Source organism: Gossypium hirsutum, chromosome D09 (genome assembly GCF_007990345.1).
Source record: "Gossypium hirsutum isolate 1008001.06 chromosome D09, Gossypium_hirsutum_v2.1, whole genome shotgun sequence".
Lineage (NCBI taxonomy): Eukaryota > Viridiplantae > Streptophyta > Magnoliopsida > Malvales > Malvaceae > Gossypium > Gossypium hirsutum.
Genome location: NC_053445.1, coordinates 23,445,891 through 23,462,005, shown reverse-complemented (window position 1 = coordinate 23,462,005; position 16,115 = coordinate 23,445,891).

Genomic DNA, 16,115 nt, shown 5'->3' with positions numbered 1-16,115 from the left:
ACATGGTAGAATTATGTTCATTTTGAGTCCTAATATTGTGGCATGTATATAAGGTCTTTATTATGTAAATGGTCATTAAAATTATCAAAATAAAGATTTACATCTCCCACTGCTTCAGTTGCCACACTTTTCCCGTTCTTGGTCCACAATAATAAGCTCTTACCTCTAAGATCTTTTGTCTTTCAAACCCCTGCAAAGAAATACAGACATGATTAATGGCTCCTGAATCAATGACCCAGTGGTCTATTGAGTTTTCCACTAAACATGCTTCTATCATCAAGAGTTTCATACCTCTTATTTTGGTAGTTAGGTATTTTTTCCGCTCTTTATAGTTTGCCTTGAAGTGTCATTTCTTGTTGCAGAACAAACACTTAGACTTAAATAAGTCTTTAGGTTTTCTACTTCACTTGCTTTCCACTTGTGGTGGCCTAGATACCTTAGCCTTGCCTTTCCTCTTGAAGAAGAAGTGACAACTATATTTGCTTCTACTCTTCAGGCTGATTGACTAACTGTCATTCAACATCAACTCATAGGATTGTAATCCTTCATGAGTTGGGTAAGCATCAGATTTTTGTTGCCAAGGTTATATGTGGTCTGAAAGCCATCAAAGTCCTTGAACAAGCTCTTGAAGACAATATCAATTTGGGTGCTATGGTCCAAATTGGCCTCATTATCCGTGACCTCAGTAAAGTATCCCAAAAGAATTATCATATGGTATTTGACCGGAGTACCGAGCTTTTGTTGGGCATTTATTAAACTAGTTATAACATAGTGTTGAGCCAAGACATTTTGGCCTCGGAACATGTCTTCTAGCTTATCCAGAACCGCTTTGGCAGTTTTACACCTCTTTAGTTGCTTATATAGGGTGCTGGTCACGGTTGCTAGCATATAGTAACTAGCTATCTCTTTAGACTACTCCCAACAGTTTCTAGCCTTAACTTGAGTGGCCAAAGGACACTTATTATCAAAAATTGATTTAAGTTTCTCATAGCTCAGGACAATTATCAAGTTCCTTTTCCATTCCTTATAGTTATTTTCGTTCAGTTTATTTTTCGGTAAGTATGTTCAATAAGTGAGTTGGTATCATTTTCAAATTGAAAATAAAACATTCATATATTAATATCTTTGTATGAAGTAAATATTTGAAAACGTTTTGTAACATTATGATATGCATTAAGATGATGCATGTGTCTTATATTAAACCTTAAAAAAATTTGTATGTCGTTGCAACGATAATTCCTACACCCATTGAATTAAGCCATCGTGGGGTGATCATGATCAACTAGTAAGAACATGGATTTCCATCCAGTTAGTACATGAACCTAATTCTTTAAGCATTCACACATGCTAATAATAATGTAATGTTTAGCCATCATTCTAACTTAAGTAGAGCTCCGTGGGGAGTTACTTAACTAGAAGATCATGAATGTATAACCATTAGCTCAATACCTATCGCATCATGCACCACAAATGAGTAATCGTGGGACAACCTCACCGAGTAGCATGCTGTGACTAGTTGTACTATTTGAAGATAGAACTTCTTGAAATATCGTATGATAGTACCTACTATGAAGATCAGTCTAACTATTATATGAACACAAAAGAGTTTTAATTACTTTTAGGAAATCTTCTTAACGAGATCCACATGACAATTCTACCGTGGGGTAGTTAAATTGTGATGCCATCACAAGAGACCATTGATGAAGACTGTAGGTCTTATTCAAGGACGTTCTCCCACTCAATATTTTAAAAACATGTAAGGGTTTTTAATGTCCAGTTTCAATCAAGAATTATCAATATATGCATGACAAGTACATGTGGCATTCTCCATAGTCTATAGGCCATGCTTATCTCATATATGCATGAACATGCTTTCGCAGTCATATAATTATCATCATGCTTATCTCATAAAATTAAATGACTCTAACCAATCAAAGTTTCCATTATTCCATCCTAGAAAAATAAAATTTGCAAAATTACAAAATTCACCCTAAACCATACTTTGGGTCTTCAATTTTGCCACCAGGGACTTCTGTTGCAGTACCGGTTCACATTTCTGTCATCATTGTCTTTTTGTCTTCATTTCCGCATCATCATTGCTGTTGGCCACTTTCAAAAACTCATCGTTGAACCACTTTTGGCCATCGCTAGAATGCCGTCGGCAACCACCTCCGAACCATTGTCAACCATCACCGTTGGATCATCGTCAGCACCACTATCGAATCACCGTTGGCTATTGCTAGTTTGGCTGGGTGAGGTTTGCTTCATCTCGATCGATTTGTATGCATATTGATATTTTGGGGTTTTATCGAGTAAAATTAGGTTACAAAATTCCTATGTTCGTTTCTGGCTCTCATTTTTTATTCTAAATAATTAATAAAATAAAACCCTATGTAGAGATGATAGTCCACGATAAAAAAATATACATACTCAATATAATAATGAATTACATTTAAATTTTTAGGAACCACAAATTTGGAAAAATTATTTTATCATCCACAACAATAAAATAATAAAGTAATACCATACCTTCATTCACATAAAGTTGGAAAAATTACGATAATACCATATCTTATTAAAAAAACATACATGAAGAAGAGAGAGAATTTTGATCTAGGTTTACACTATAAACATAGCACAACTTGGCTCTGATACAAATTATTAAAGAAAATCAAGTTTGAAAACGGTTTTCTTGCACAACAAAAAATAAAAATTTAAAAAATCGACCTGGTTTGTGATATTTATAACAATAAACCCTTGAGCGAAATCGTACCTATGTTTTTGGATAGATGGATCCTCATCGTTCTCGACTTTTAATGAAACGATCTTCTCCACTATTCTTGTACCACAAATTACTTCAAGTGTGGGCTCGAACAAAATGAATTAAAATAGAAAATAGAAATAATTTTCTTTTCTTTTTGGGTGAAAATGAAATTGTCTCTTCAAAATAGAAACCAGCAGAATCGTTATTTCAAAAAATATATTTAATTCTTACAAAATAAAAGTTTCTCTATTTTCGACCAGAATAACGATATCTAAAAGTTGTGTTAATAGCCCTACCAGTGTCATCTATTTATAGGGAGAGAAGGTAGAACCCTTGTTGAATTATAGAAGTTTATTTCCACTAGAAAAATGAAATCCTAGTTCAACTAGGATGTAGGGCGTGACAACCCTAGTTAATTATACTAGGGTTTTTAACCCAATACTTTATACTTTGGTACAACCAGTATTTATTTTTCTATTTCCCAAAAATAAGCTTCAATATATTTCCAATTAAATAACTTTCTTAAGCCAATTCTAATTTCGTTAAAATTATGATGACTTACCGTAAAAGAATCTATAATAAAATATATTTAATATTTCTGCATTCAATGGTTCATTATGACCAAATGATTTATTTATATTATCGAAATTCATTTATTCGAAAAACATAAATTCATTTTTCATGTAATTTTCATTTTTATTTTTGAGAAAACCACATTCATTTCCAAATGATTTCATTTCTCCATTTTCATTTTGGAGAAAACCATAATCATTTCCAAATGTTTCCTATTTCTCCATTTCATCATATTTATTCATTTATGTTCATTAGATTCAACATGCAATTCATTTCTAGTTTCAACGAGGTAGCGAAGGGACCGATTGGACGTATGCAATTGAGGCTCAAATGATTTGTAATCAAGTTCTAGCTTTTCACCTATTAATTATAAACTCATTTAGTCATGAAGTCATTCCACTATAGTATCATGACTGAGCTCTCCCCAACAGTAGATCATTACAAAAGCAACTCAATCAGCGCTTGTCCAATGACCTTGTCATAAGTGTGTTACCCTTAAAGGATATCCTTAATCTGTTTGGGATAAATCTGTTCTCCCAATATGATCCTATTTTATCTCATGGTAACCATTACATCTTCCTTCATGAAAATTCAATTACTATGAAATAGTAATAAAGTTGTCCATCATAAAGACGAACGACCCGTGACCATATTTACTTTTCATCAACCATGTAATGGTAATGAGAGGATATCATTTACCCATGTCTTGGGCTATGAATTCTACTATTGTAAATGGCGCTACATACTGTAGAAGTTGTACACCCAACACACCAACTTTCGGTTCCATATCTATTCGAACTCAGGTTTTTACTTATATTAAATTGTACGAGTCACACATACATAGTCTGTCATTCACTCAGGATTTAGGTATGCCACACTATGAACATCACAAGTGAATAAGTCTATAAATAGATTTAGGATCTATTCTTCTTGGGTCCGGTTCAATGTACTGTTAGTCCAGTCAGCCACATCTATGTCTTTATCTTTCGGGAGTTATCCACTACGATGCTTAAAGCAAAGTATCTCCCCAATTGGACTTGATAGACAACATATTAGTCTTTCAATTGATTTTCTCATTTCTGATTAGACTAAAGACATGTTTAGATTCATATAATAATATAAGTTGTCTTTTCGTATTACGATCCGACCACGTAATACTGCTTAGTATTAGCTTAAATGTTAGACAACTAATGAACAACATTTTCTTCCATTTTGCTTTACATGCAAAAACCATACAAGGACAATCATCCAAAGTATATTAATGTAATCAATAAAATAGAAAATTAATAATAAAGAAAACATAGAACACAAATAAATTAAAAACTATGTTTTCCCCCCACACTTAGAACATACATTGTCGCCAATGTAAAATAAATAAAGCACACATAAGAAAACACCCATGAATAAGGTTGAATCCTTCTATCATCTGACATTGAGATCACATGCGCTTCAAATAGAAGATAATTACCTAAGGAAAAATAAAACACTACGACCAAATAACATGAAAGACAATACTATAGAAGTAAAAAGAAAATAAAAAATAGAAAATGAAGTGTTGATAGTGGATAGAAAAATAATGAGATAAAGAGTTTTAGAAGAAGCCTGTTACTTCAGTGCTTGTCGTGACACCACTTAATATAGTCGCGGCATTTGAGGTAGTTTGTCGTAGTGTCATGACTTACCCTGTCGTAATGTAACATAGTGACTTGGATGTCTTCGGTTGTCTATGTGCTTACGTCACGACATTGATTGCAAATTCATGACTTCAAGCCTCTTTGTCGTGACCATGAATCATTCAATGTCGTGACTGTGACAGCCCAAAATTGACCCTAGCCGGGAAGTGGTTTCGGGACCGCTAAACCGAGTCACCGAAAGGTTTGAATGTGATGTTTATTGTCTAGAATATGTAATCATGAATGTGTAAAAATTTCAAGCTTCGATTTAGTCGATTGCATGTGAATTTAGTCAATAGGACTTATATGAGAAAATTTAAAAATGTGATAGGTCAATGCATGAGGACCTATTAGTGCATGTGGAAGAAAAAAGGGGGACTTGCATGTCAAATTCCCCCTCTCTAATATGTAGTGGCCGGCCATGCTATAGGTGGAAACATGTCTCCAACATGTTATGCTAGTGATGCATGTTAAGAAAAATAAAATAATAAGCATGGTGATTAAAAAAATGAAAGGAAGGGTGATGGAAAAAAAAATAACATGGTCTCACCCCCCTTGTTGCCGTGAATTGAAGAAAGAAAAAAAAAGAGTTCATTCTTGAACATCCTTGGCCGAATAGAGGAAAGAAAGGAGGGGGAAAAAGGCTTGAGAAAATCGGCTATGGTGGTTGCTAGACTAAGGTATGTTTGATGTTGTCTTTGAGATGCATGCATGTTTTAAATAGCCCATGTTTAAACCTTGAATCTTGTTGATAACATGAGCAATCGGTCATGAGAAAGGGTTCAAGGAATGGTTGTTGTTCATGTTATTTGGATGAGAAATGGTGAGTTTTGTTGGTTCATGTTAAAGTTAGGTGAATGATGATAGAGGAGTGTTTGAACTATAAAAAAAATAAATCGGCTACCTTGTTATGAGCTAGGGCCGAATGTGGGTTTGGTTGTGTTTGAATATTACATGCTTGGTAGAATGGTGGATGAAGGTGCCGAATGTATGTTGGATTGATAGAGTCTCCAAATTGATTTTATGTGTGTATGCATGACCGAATATACGTGGTCACATGAGTAAGGAAATGAGTTATTTGATATGTGGTAAAAGTTAAGTACTAAATCGAAGGTTGCTAAAATTGCCATTTCTTAGCCGAATATGTGCTTGATCAATGAAGGAATTGTTGAAGAACATAGGTGAACTTGGTGAGGGCAATCGGCCTAGTGTATAAATGATATGAAGATTTTAGGAAATTGTTTCGGTTAGGTGTATGTATGATTAAGTATATTCGGCAATATACTTAAAGTGGGTACATGATATTACATTATAATTATTGAGCTTGAGTATATGGATATGTGTATATGTGGTCATATAATGACATCTTGGTTTGAAAATTTAATGATGTGTGATTGCCGAATGTGACAAATAAATTCATGTTATTGAGTTAAATATTGAATACTCTTATTTGTATTATTTAAGCTCAAGAACCTAAAGAAGAGGCGTCCAACAAGGGGAAATCGAAGGTCATCGAGTAGCCGACTCGGAATTATTTTACCCAACATAAAGTAAGTCATTAAGCATGTAGTGGGTAGTATTTCAAATGGTCATAATGTGTATGTATTGATGCTGATTGGAATGAATAAATATACATATATATGCATGTACGTATGTGATGATGAAATTATTGAATGAATGAAAAGAGGTAAGATGTACTGAGTTGTTGATCTCGGCACTAAACGTGCGGGATAACCATTTATGACCATGAGATGGGCGCTAAGTGCGCGGGATTAAATTGTACAGCACTAAGGGTGCGATTTGACTATGTTGCACTCAGTGTGCGAAATGAATATGATGCACTAAGTGTGCGAATTGACCATGCGGCACTAAGTGTGCGAGTCTGACTATGTAGCACTAAGTGTGCGATTTGATTACGTGGCACTAAGCGTGCGAGTTGATTAAATAGCACTGAGTGTGCGGGCTCAATATACATTCGTGAATTATTATGGACACTATGTGTGCGACACTATTGAGTCGATCGCGGACAGCGGGTCGGGTAAGTGTCTTGAGTACGTGGCTAATAGGTGCTATGCTTATACTTGGTGTTGAGCTCGGTAAGTTCGAACCTATGTGACAAATATACTTGAAGTCACGTACATAAGTTTTATCGTAGGATGGGTGAAAGGTCGTATAGTCGTTTGATTGTAACGAAAATAAATCGATTTATGAAATTGCTTCAATGTCCTATTGATGAGTATATAGAATGTGAATGCATGAATTGATATGAAATTGAATTGATAAGTTGGAGGAACTATGGTATGGTTCGGTATGGATGGAGTAAATTGTCTCGTTCCATTTTGTTTCCTCTTGTGATAATGTTGTTGATAGATGGTAGTGCATTGCTTATGACTTACTGAGTTATAAACTCACTCGATGTTTCCTTGTCACCCACTATAGGTTGCTTGGACTCATCTATTTTTGCGGGGTCGGGCCGTCATTGAAGTCATCACACCGGATAGCAAGTTTTGGTACTTTCTTCTTAGTGTGTTTAGAAGATCATTTTGGCATGTATAAGCTAGTACGTTGTGTTTGAATTATGGCATGTAAACTTTAAGCCATGCGAAAATGGCACGAATGTTCGATTGAATTCGATCAAGGGTAGGCATGAAATGGACCTAGTTACTTTCGTAACAGATGCTGGCAGCAGCAGTGTCATGAGATTGAAAAATCACTAAAAATAGTGGGAGTGGAATTAATTGATGAATAAATTATGTAATCAAAGCTCGATGAGTCTGCTTTCATGAGGAAGTAACGAAAAGATCATATGGGCAGTATATTAAGAGATAATCAGATTTTAGTGGGACAGGGCCAGAACGGTTTCTGGATTCCCTGCTCCGACTTTGGAAATTCATTATAAATTAACCAGAGATAATTAGGGGTCGTACCATATATGTGCAGATTCCTCTCTGAGTCTAGTTTTCATAGAAACAAACTGCAACAGTATTGAAGCCCCGTGCAGGGAGATATCCCAGTCGTAATGGGCAAAGGTCAGTGTAGTCGACCCCTGCAACTTGGGGGACTTTGACTAATAAACTGTACTAATTGGCCCAACCAAAAATTCTAGAAAAAAATACATAGATGGGCACATGAGTCTAGTTTCTGGGAAAAATTACGAAACTGATTTTCGAGTTACGAAACTCAAGATATGATTTTTAAAGCGGCTAGTACACAGATTGGGCAGTGTCTGGAAAATAAATTTTGTAAGGGGTTAAAGCCAGTTAACACCTCGTGTTCGACTCCGGTGTCGGTTTCGGGTTCGGGGTGTTACATTTTATTGGTATCAGAGCTATGGTTTAGTCGGTTCTAGGACTACCATAGCACCTATGAGTCTAGCTATACATGCCATAATGTTAATGTTTAAAAGGGTGATGACTTCTGACGGTTGAAATGTTTTTGTCTTGATTAGTAAATGGATCCCGGTGAAGAAAGAACCCTAGCGGATGACGTTGAGAGCGTAGCGGCTGCTCCTGCACAAGGGACGCCGCCTGTTGAACCTCAGTCATCTGCGAATAATCAAGGTGAGGGGGCTAAACAAGCCTTCTTTACCATGATGAATGAGTGGGTCGCGCAATATGCCCGAGCCAACCCGGCTGTCCAACAATTCCCAAATTTGAATAATCCACCCCAAGAGCCTGTAAGGCCATCAGTCGCTGATCCTGTGAGGCTGAGTAAGCCACCTGTAGACTTGATTAGGAAGCGTGGGGCCGAGGAGTTCAAGGCCATAGTAACTGATGACGCCGAAAGGGCCGAGTTCTGGCTTGATAACACCATTCGGGTGTTCGATGAATTGTCATGCACACCCGATGAATGTCTAAAATGTGCTGTATCTTTGTTGCGAGACTCAGCCTACTATTGGTGGAGGACCTTGATTTCCATAGTCCCGAACGAGCGAGTAACTTGGGACTTCTTTCAAACGGAATTCCGGAAGAAATTTATTAGCCAACGGTTCATTGACCAGAAACGTAAGGAGTTCTTGGAACTCAAGCAAGGCCGTATGACTGTATCTGAATACGAACATGAATTCGTAAGACTTAGTAGGTATGCCCGGGAGTGTGTAGCTGATGAGGTTGCTATGTGCAAAAGATTCGAGGAAGGATTGAATGAAGATTTAAAGCTACTAACGGGTATTTTGGAAATAAAGGAATTCGTAACACTAGTCGAACGAGCCTGCAAGGCGGAGGAACTTGGAAAGGAGAAGAGGAAGGCTGAATTTGAAGCTAGAGATTATCGTAAAAGATCGACGGGTAAAGCTCCGTTCTCAGCTGTGAAGAAGTTCAGGGAGGACATTAATGAGTCGAGGGCGACTGCGGGAATTTCCATCAGGGCAAGACCATCGATGGGCTCCCGAGCTACTTCGGTAGCTAGTGTGGGCAATAATCGTCATGAGAAACCTGAATGTCCCCAATGTGGAAGACGACACCTAGGTGAATGTTGGGGCAAGTCTACTAACAGGGCCTGTTACGGATGCGGTTCGAAGGACCACTTCATTAGAGATTGCACGGAGCTGGATGAGAAGAATAAGATTCAAGGTGCAAGACCTAGTGGAGTGACATCTAGAGGTAGACCACCGAGAATATTAGGAGGCAGGGGTGGTAGTCAGAGGGGGGCCTCTGATACGGCCGATCGCGCCGAGAACCGTACTCCTGCTAGAGATATGCCATTCGCGCACGAGAGGAGGCATCCTCCCCCGACGTCATCACTGGTACCTTCACTCTCTTTGATACTAATGTGATTGCATTGATTGACCTTGGTTCTACTCATTCATTTGTATACGAAACCTTAGCAACCAGTAAGACTCTACCTGTTGAGTCTACTGAGCTCGTAATTCGAGTATCAAACCCTTTGGGTCAATGCGTACTTGTTGATAAAGTGTGTAAGAGATGCCCTCTAATAATCCGAAAATCCTGTTTTCCGGCTGATTTGATGCTTTTGCCGTTCGACGAGTTTGATGTTATTCTTGGTTTGGATTGGTTAACCGCGCATGATGCGGTTGTGAATTGCAAAAGCAAGACTATCGATTTGAGGTGCGCAAATAACGAGATAATCCGAGTTGAGTCTGCGGACTTAAGGGGGTTGCCAGCTGTAATATCAGCAATGTTGGCCCAGAAATATGTAAGGAAAGGGTGCGAAGCATACCTCGCGTATGTACTTGATGACAAGGAGTTAGAAAAGAAACCCGAATCGGTGCCGGTGGTCTGTGAATACCCGGATGTTTTTCCTAAAGAGTTACCGGGTTTGCCACCTGTTCGGGAGGTAGAGTTTGGTATTGAGCTTGTACCTGGAACTACGCCTATTTCGATCGCTCCGTATCGTATGGCACTAACCGAGTTAAAAGAGTTGAAAGCTCAGTTGCAAGAATTGACGGATAGAGGTTTCGCTCGACCGAGTTTCTCACCTTGGGGTGCACCAGTATTGTTCGTGAAAAAGAAGGACGGAACCATGAGGTTGTGCATTGATTATCGTCAACTGAATAAAGTGACGATAAAGAATAAATATCCATTGCCGCGTATTGATGATCTGTTCGATCAATTAAAGGGGGCATCGGTGTTTTCAAAGATAGATTTGAGATCGGGTTATTATCAGTTGCGGATTCGAGATTCGGACGTACCCAAAACTGCTTTCAGAACGAGGTACGGTCACTATGAGTTCTTAGTGATGCCGTTTGGGCTCACTAATGCCCCTGCGGTGTTTATGGATTTGATGAATCGGATCTTTAGACCGTATTTGGATCGGTTCGTAGTTGTGTTTATTGATGACATCTTGGTCTATTCAAGAGATGAGGCCGAACATGCTGAGCATCTGAGGCTAGTGTTGCAAATTTTGCGGGATAAGCAGTTATATGCTAAGTTCAGTAAGTGTGAGTTCTGGCTAAGAGAGGTTAGCTTCTTGGGTCATGTGGTATCCGCATCGGGTATTCAGGTTGACCCGAGCAAAATTTCAACCATACTTAACTGGAAGCCTCCGAGAAATGTTACCGAAGTCCGGAGCTTTCTAGGGCTCGCCGGTTATTACCGACGATTTGTCAAAGGTTTCTCGATGATAGCCACACCAATGACGAAGCTACTTCAGAAGGATGTTAAGTTCGAATGGACGGAGAAATGTCAGAAAAGCTTCGATCAACTGAAAACTCATCTGACTGAAGCTCCAATTTTGGTACAACCCGAATCGGGTAAAGAGTTTGTCGTTTATAGTGACGCATCCCTACTCGGGTTGGGTTGCGTATTGATGCAAGAAGGTTGAGTTGTGGCCTATGCGTCGAGACAATTGAAGCCACACGAGAGAAATTATCCGACCCATGATCTCGAACTAGCCGCCATTGTGTTTGCATTGAAAATATGGCGACATTATTTGTTTGGTGAGAAGTGCCATGTGTTTTCGGATCACAAAAGTCTCAAATATTTGATGACTCAACGGGACTTGAATCTGCGACAAAGACGTTGGCTTGAATTGTTGAAAGATTACGAGCTTGTCATTGATTACCACCCGGGAAAGGCTAATGTGGTTGCGGACGCCTTAAGCCGGAAATCACTGTTTGCTTTGCGAGCGATGAATGTACACTTGTCTGTTCTACCTGACAATGTGTTAGTAGCTGAATTAAAAGCCAAACCATTATTGACTCATCAAATTCGTGAAGCTCAGAAAGTCGATGATGAATTGGTTGCAAAACGAGCTGAGTGTGTTCCGAACAAGGAATCGGAGTTTCAGATTGATGATGATGGTTGTTTGAGGTTTAGAAGTCGTTTGTGCGTTCCAAGGAATTCGGAACTCATTCCGATGATCCTGAACGAAGCCCATTGTAGCCGAATGTCAATTCACCCGGGGAGCACGAAAATGTACAACGACTTGAAACGTCGGTTTTGGTGGCATAGTATGAAGCGAGACATCTCCGACTTTGTTTCGAGATGTTTAATATGTCAACAAGTGAAAGCGGAACATCAAGTGCCTTCAGGGTTACTTCAGCCGATCATGATACCCGAGTGGAAATGGGACCGAGTCACAATGGACTTTGTGTCCGGACTGCCATTGTCCGCAAGTAAGAAGGATGCGATTTGGGTTGTTGTTGATAGGCTAACTAAGTCGGCTCACTTTATCCCCGTGCGTACGGATTTTTCATTGGATAAACTAGCCGAATTGTATGTTACTCAGATTGTGAGATTACATGGAGTACCTATTTCTATCGTGTCGGATAGAGATCCGAGATTCACCTCGCGATTTTGGAAGAAATTGCAAGAAGCTCTGGGTACCAAGCTGCATTTTAGCACCGCTTTTCATCCCCAAACCGATGGTCAATCCGAGCGGATAATTCAGATACTCGAGGACATGCTGAGATGCTGCATCCTTGAGTTAGTGGTTCATGGGAACGGTATGTACCTTTGATTGAATTCGCTTACAACAATAGTTTTCAATCAAGTATTAAGATGGCACCTTACGAGGCTTTGTACGGTCGTAAATGCCGTACACCATTGTTTTGGACCGAGCTCGGTGAAAATAAAATTTTCGGAGTTGATTTGATTAAAGATGCCGAACAGAAAGTAAAAGTAATCCATGAAAGTTTGAAGGCAGCCACAGATCGTCAGAAATCGTATGCGGATCTGAAACGGAAGGACATTGAATATCAGGTGGGAGATAAAGTGTTCCTTAAAGTTTCGCCTTGGAAAAAGGTACTTAGGTTTGGCCGTAAGGGCAAGTTGAGCCCGAGATTCATTGGGCCGTACGAAATCTCCGAACGAGTGGGCCAGTTGCGTATAGATTGATTTTTCCCCCTAAGCTTGAAAAGATTCACGATGTCTTTCATGTTTCGATGCTTCGACGCTATCGATCTGATCCGTCGCATATAATTAGCCCATCAGAGGTTGAAATTCAAGCCGATATGAGTTATGAAGAAGAACCGATACGTATCCTAGCTCGTGAGGTGAAAGAGTTATGAACAAAGGGGTTCCGTTGGTTAAGGTGTTGTGGCTCAAACACGGGATCGAGGAAGCAACTTGGGAACCCGAGAGCTCGATGAAAGAACGATATCCAAACCTATTTACTGGTAAGATTTTCGAGGACGAAATTTCTTAAGTGGGGGAGAGTTGTGACAGCCCAAAATTGACCCTAGCCGGGAAGTGGTTTCGGGACCGCTAAACCGAGTCACCGAAAGGTTTGAATGTGATGTTTATTGTCTAGAATATGTAATCATGAATGTGTAAAAATTTCAAGCTTCGATTTAGTCGATTGCATGTGAATTTAGTCAATAGGACTTATATGAGAAAATTTAAAATGTGATAGGTCAATGCATGAGGACCTATTAGTGCATGTGGAAGAAAAAGGGGGACTTGCATGTCAAATTCCCCCTCTCTAATATGTAGTGGCCGGCCATGCTATAGGTGGAAACATGTCTCCAACATGTTATGCTAGTGATGCATGTTAAGAAAAATAAATAATAAGCATGGTGATTAAAAAATGAAAGGAAGGGTGATGGAAAAAAAAATAACATGGTCTCACCCCCCCTTGTTGCCGTGAATTGAAGAAAGAAAAAAAAAAGAGTTCATTCTTGAACATCCTTGGCCGAATAGAGGAAAGAAAGAGGGGGAAAAGGCTTGAGAAAATCGGCTATGGTGGTTGCTAGACTAAGGTATGTTTGATGTTGTCTTTGAGATGCATGCATGTTTTAAATAGCCCATGTTTAAACCTTGAATCTTGTTGATAACATGAGCAATCGGTCATGAGAAAGGGTTCAAGGAATGGTTGTTGTTCATGTTATTTGGATGAGAAATGGTGAGTTTTGTTGGTTCATGTTAAAGTTAGGTGAATGATGATAGAGGAGTGTTTGAACTATAAAAAAAAATAAATCGGCTACCTTGTTATGAGCTAGGGCCGAATGTGGGTTTGGTTGTGTTTGAATATTACATGCTTGGTAGAATGGTGGATGAAGGTGCCGAATGTATGTTGGATTGATAGAGTCTCCAAATTGATTTTATGTGTGTATGCATGACCGAATATACGTGGTCACATGAGTAAGGAAATGAGTTATTGATATGTGGTAAAGTTAAGTACTAAATCGAAGGTTGCTAAAATTGCCATTTCTTAGCCGAATATGTGCTTGATCAATGAAGGAATTGTTGAAGAACATAGGTGAACTTGGTGAGGGCAATCGGCCTAGTGTATAATGATATGAAGATTTTAGGAAATTGTTTTGGTTAGGTGTATGTATGATTAAGTATATTCGGCAATATACTTAAAGTGGGTACATGATATTACATTATAATTATTGAGCTTGAGTATATGGATATGTGTATATGTGGTCATATAATGACATCTTGGTTTGAAATTTAATGATGTGTGATTGCCGAATGTGACAAATAAATTCATGTTATTGAGTTAAATATTGAATACTCTTATTTGTATTATTTAAGCTCAAGAACCTAAAGAAGAGGCGTCCAACAAGGGGAAATCGAAGGTCATCGAGTAGCCGACTCGGAATTATTTTACCCAACATAAAGTAAGTCATTAAGCATGTAGTGGGTAGTATTTCAAATGGTCATAATGTGTATGTATTGATGCTGATTGGAATGAATAAATATACATATATATATGCATGTACGTATGTGATGATGAAATTGTTGAATGAATGAAAGAGGTAAGATGTACTGAGTTGTTGATCTCGGCACTAAACGTGCGGGATAACCATTTATGACCATGAGATGGGCGCTAAGTGCGCGGGATTAAATTGTACAGCACTAAGGGTGCGATTTGACTATGTTGCACTCAGTGTGCGAAATGAATATGATGCACTAAGTGTGCGAATTGACCATGCGGCACTAAGTGTGCGAGTCTGACTATGTAGCACTAGTGTGCGATTTGATTACGTGGCACTAAGCGTGCGAGTTGATTATATAGCACTGAGTGTGCGGACTCAATATACATTCGTGAATTATTATGGACACTATGTGTGCGACACTATTGAGTCGATCGCGGACAGCGGGTCGGGTAAGTGTCTTGAGTACGTGGCTAATAGGTGCTATGCTTATACTTGGTGTTGAGCTCGGTAAGTTCGAACCTATGTGACAAATATACTTGAAGTCAGTACATAAGTTTTATCGTAGATGGGTGAAAGGTCGTATGTCGTTTGATTGTAACGAAAATAAATCGATTTATGAAATTGCTTCAATGTCCTATTGATGAGTATATAGAATGTGAATGCATGAATTGATATGAAATTGATTGATAAGTTGGAGGAACTATGGTATGGTTCGGTATGGATGGAGTAAATTGTCTCGTTCCATTTTGTTTCCTCTTGTGTAATGTTGTTGATAGATGGTGTGCATTGTTATGATTACTGGTTATAACTCACTCGATGTTTCTTGTCACCCACTATAGGTTGCTTGGACTCATCTATTTTTGGGGGTCGGGCGTCATTGAGTATCACACCGTAGCAGTTTGGTACTTTCTTAGTGTGTTTAGAGATATTTTGGCATGTATAGCTAGTACGTTGTGTTTGATTATGGATGTAAACTTTAAGCATGCGAATGGCACGATGTCGATGAATGGATCAGGGTAGGCTGAATGACTGTTACTTTCGTACGATGCTGGCAGCAGCAGTGTCATGAGATTGAAAATCACTAAAAATAGTGGGAGTGGAATTAATTGATGAATAAATTATGTATCGAAGCTCGATGAGTCTGCTTTCATGAGGAAGTAACGAAAGATCATATGGGCAGTATATTAAGAGATAATCAGATTTTAGTGGGACAGGGTCAGAACGGTTTCTGGATTCCCTGCTCCGACTTTGGAAATTCATTATAAATTAACCAGAGATATTAGGGTCGTACCATATATGTGCAGATTCCTCTCTGAGTCTAGTTTTCATAGAAAGAAACGGCAACAGTATTGAAGCCCCGTGCAGGGAGATATCCCAGTCGTAATGGCAAGGTCAGTGTAGTCGACCCCTGCAACTTGGGGGACTTTGACTAATAAACTGTACTATTGGCCCAACCAAAATTCTAGAAAAAAATACATAGATGGCACATGAGTCTAGTTTCTGGGAAAATTACGAAACTGATTTTTGAGTTACGAAACTC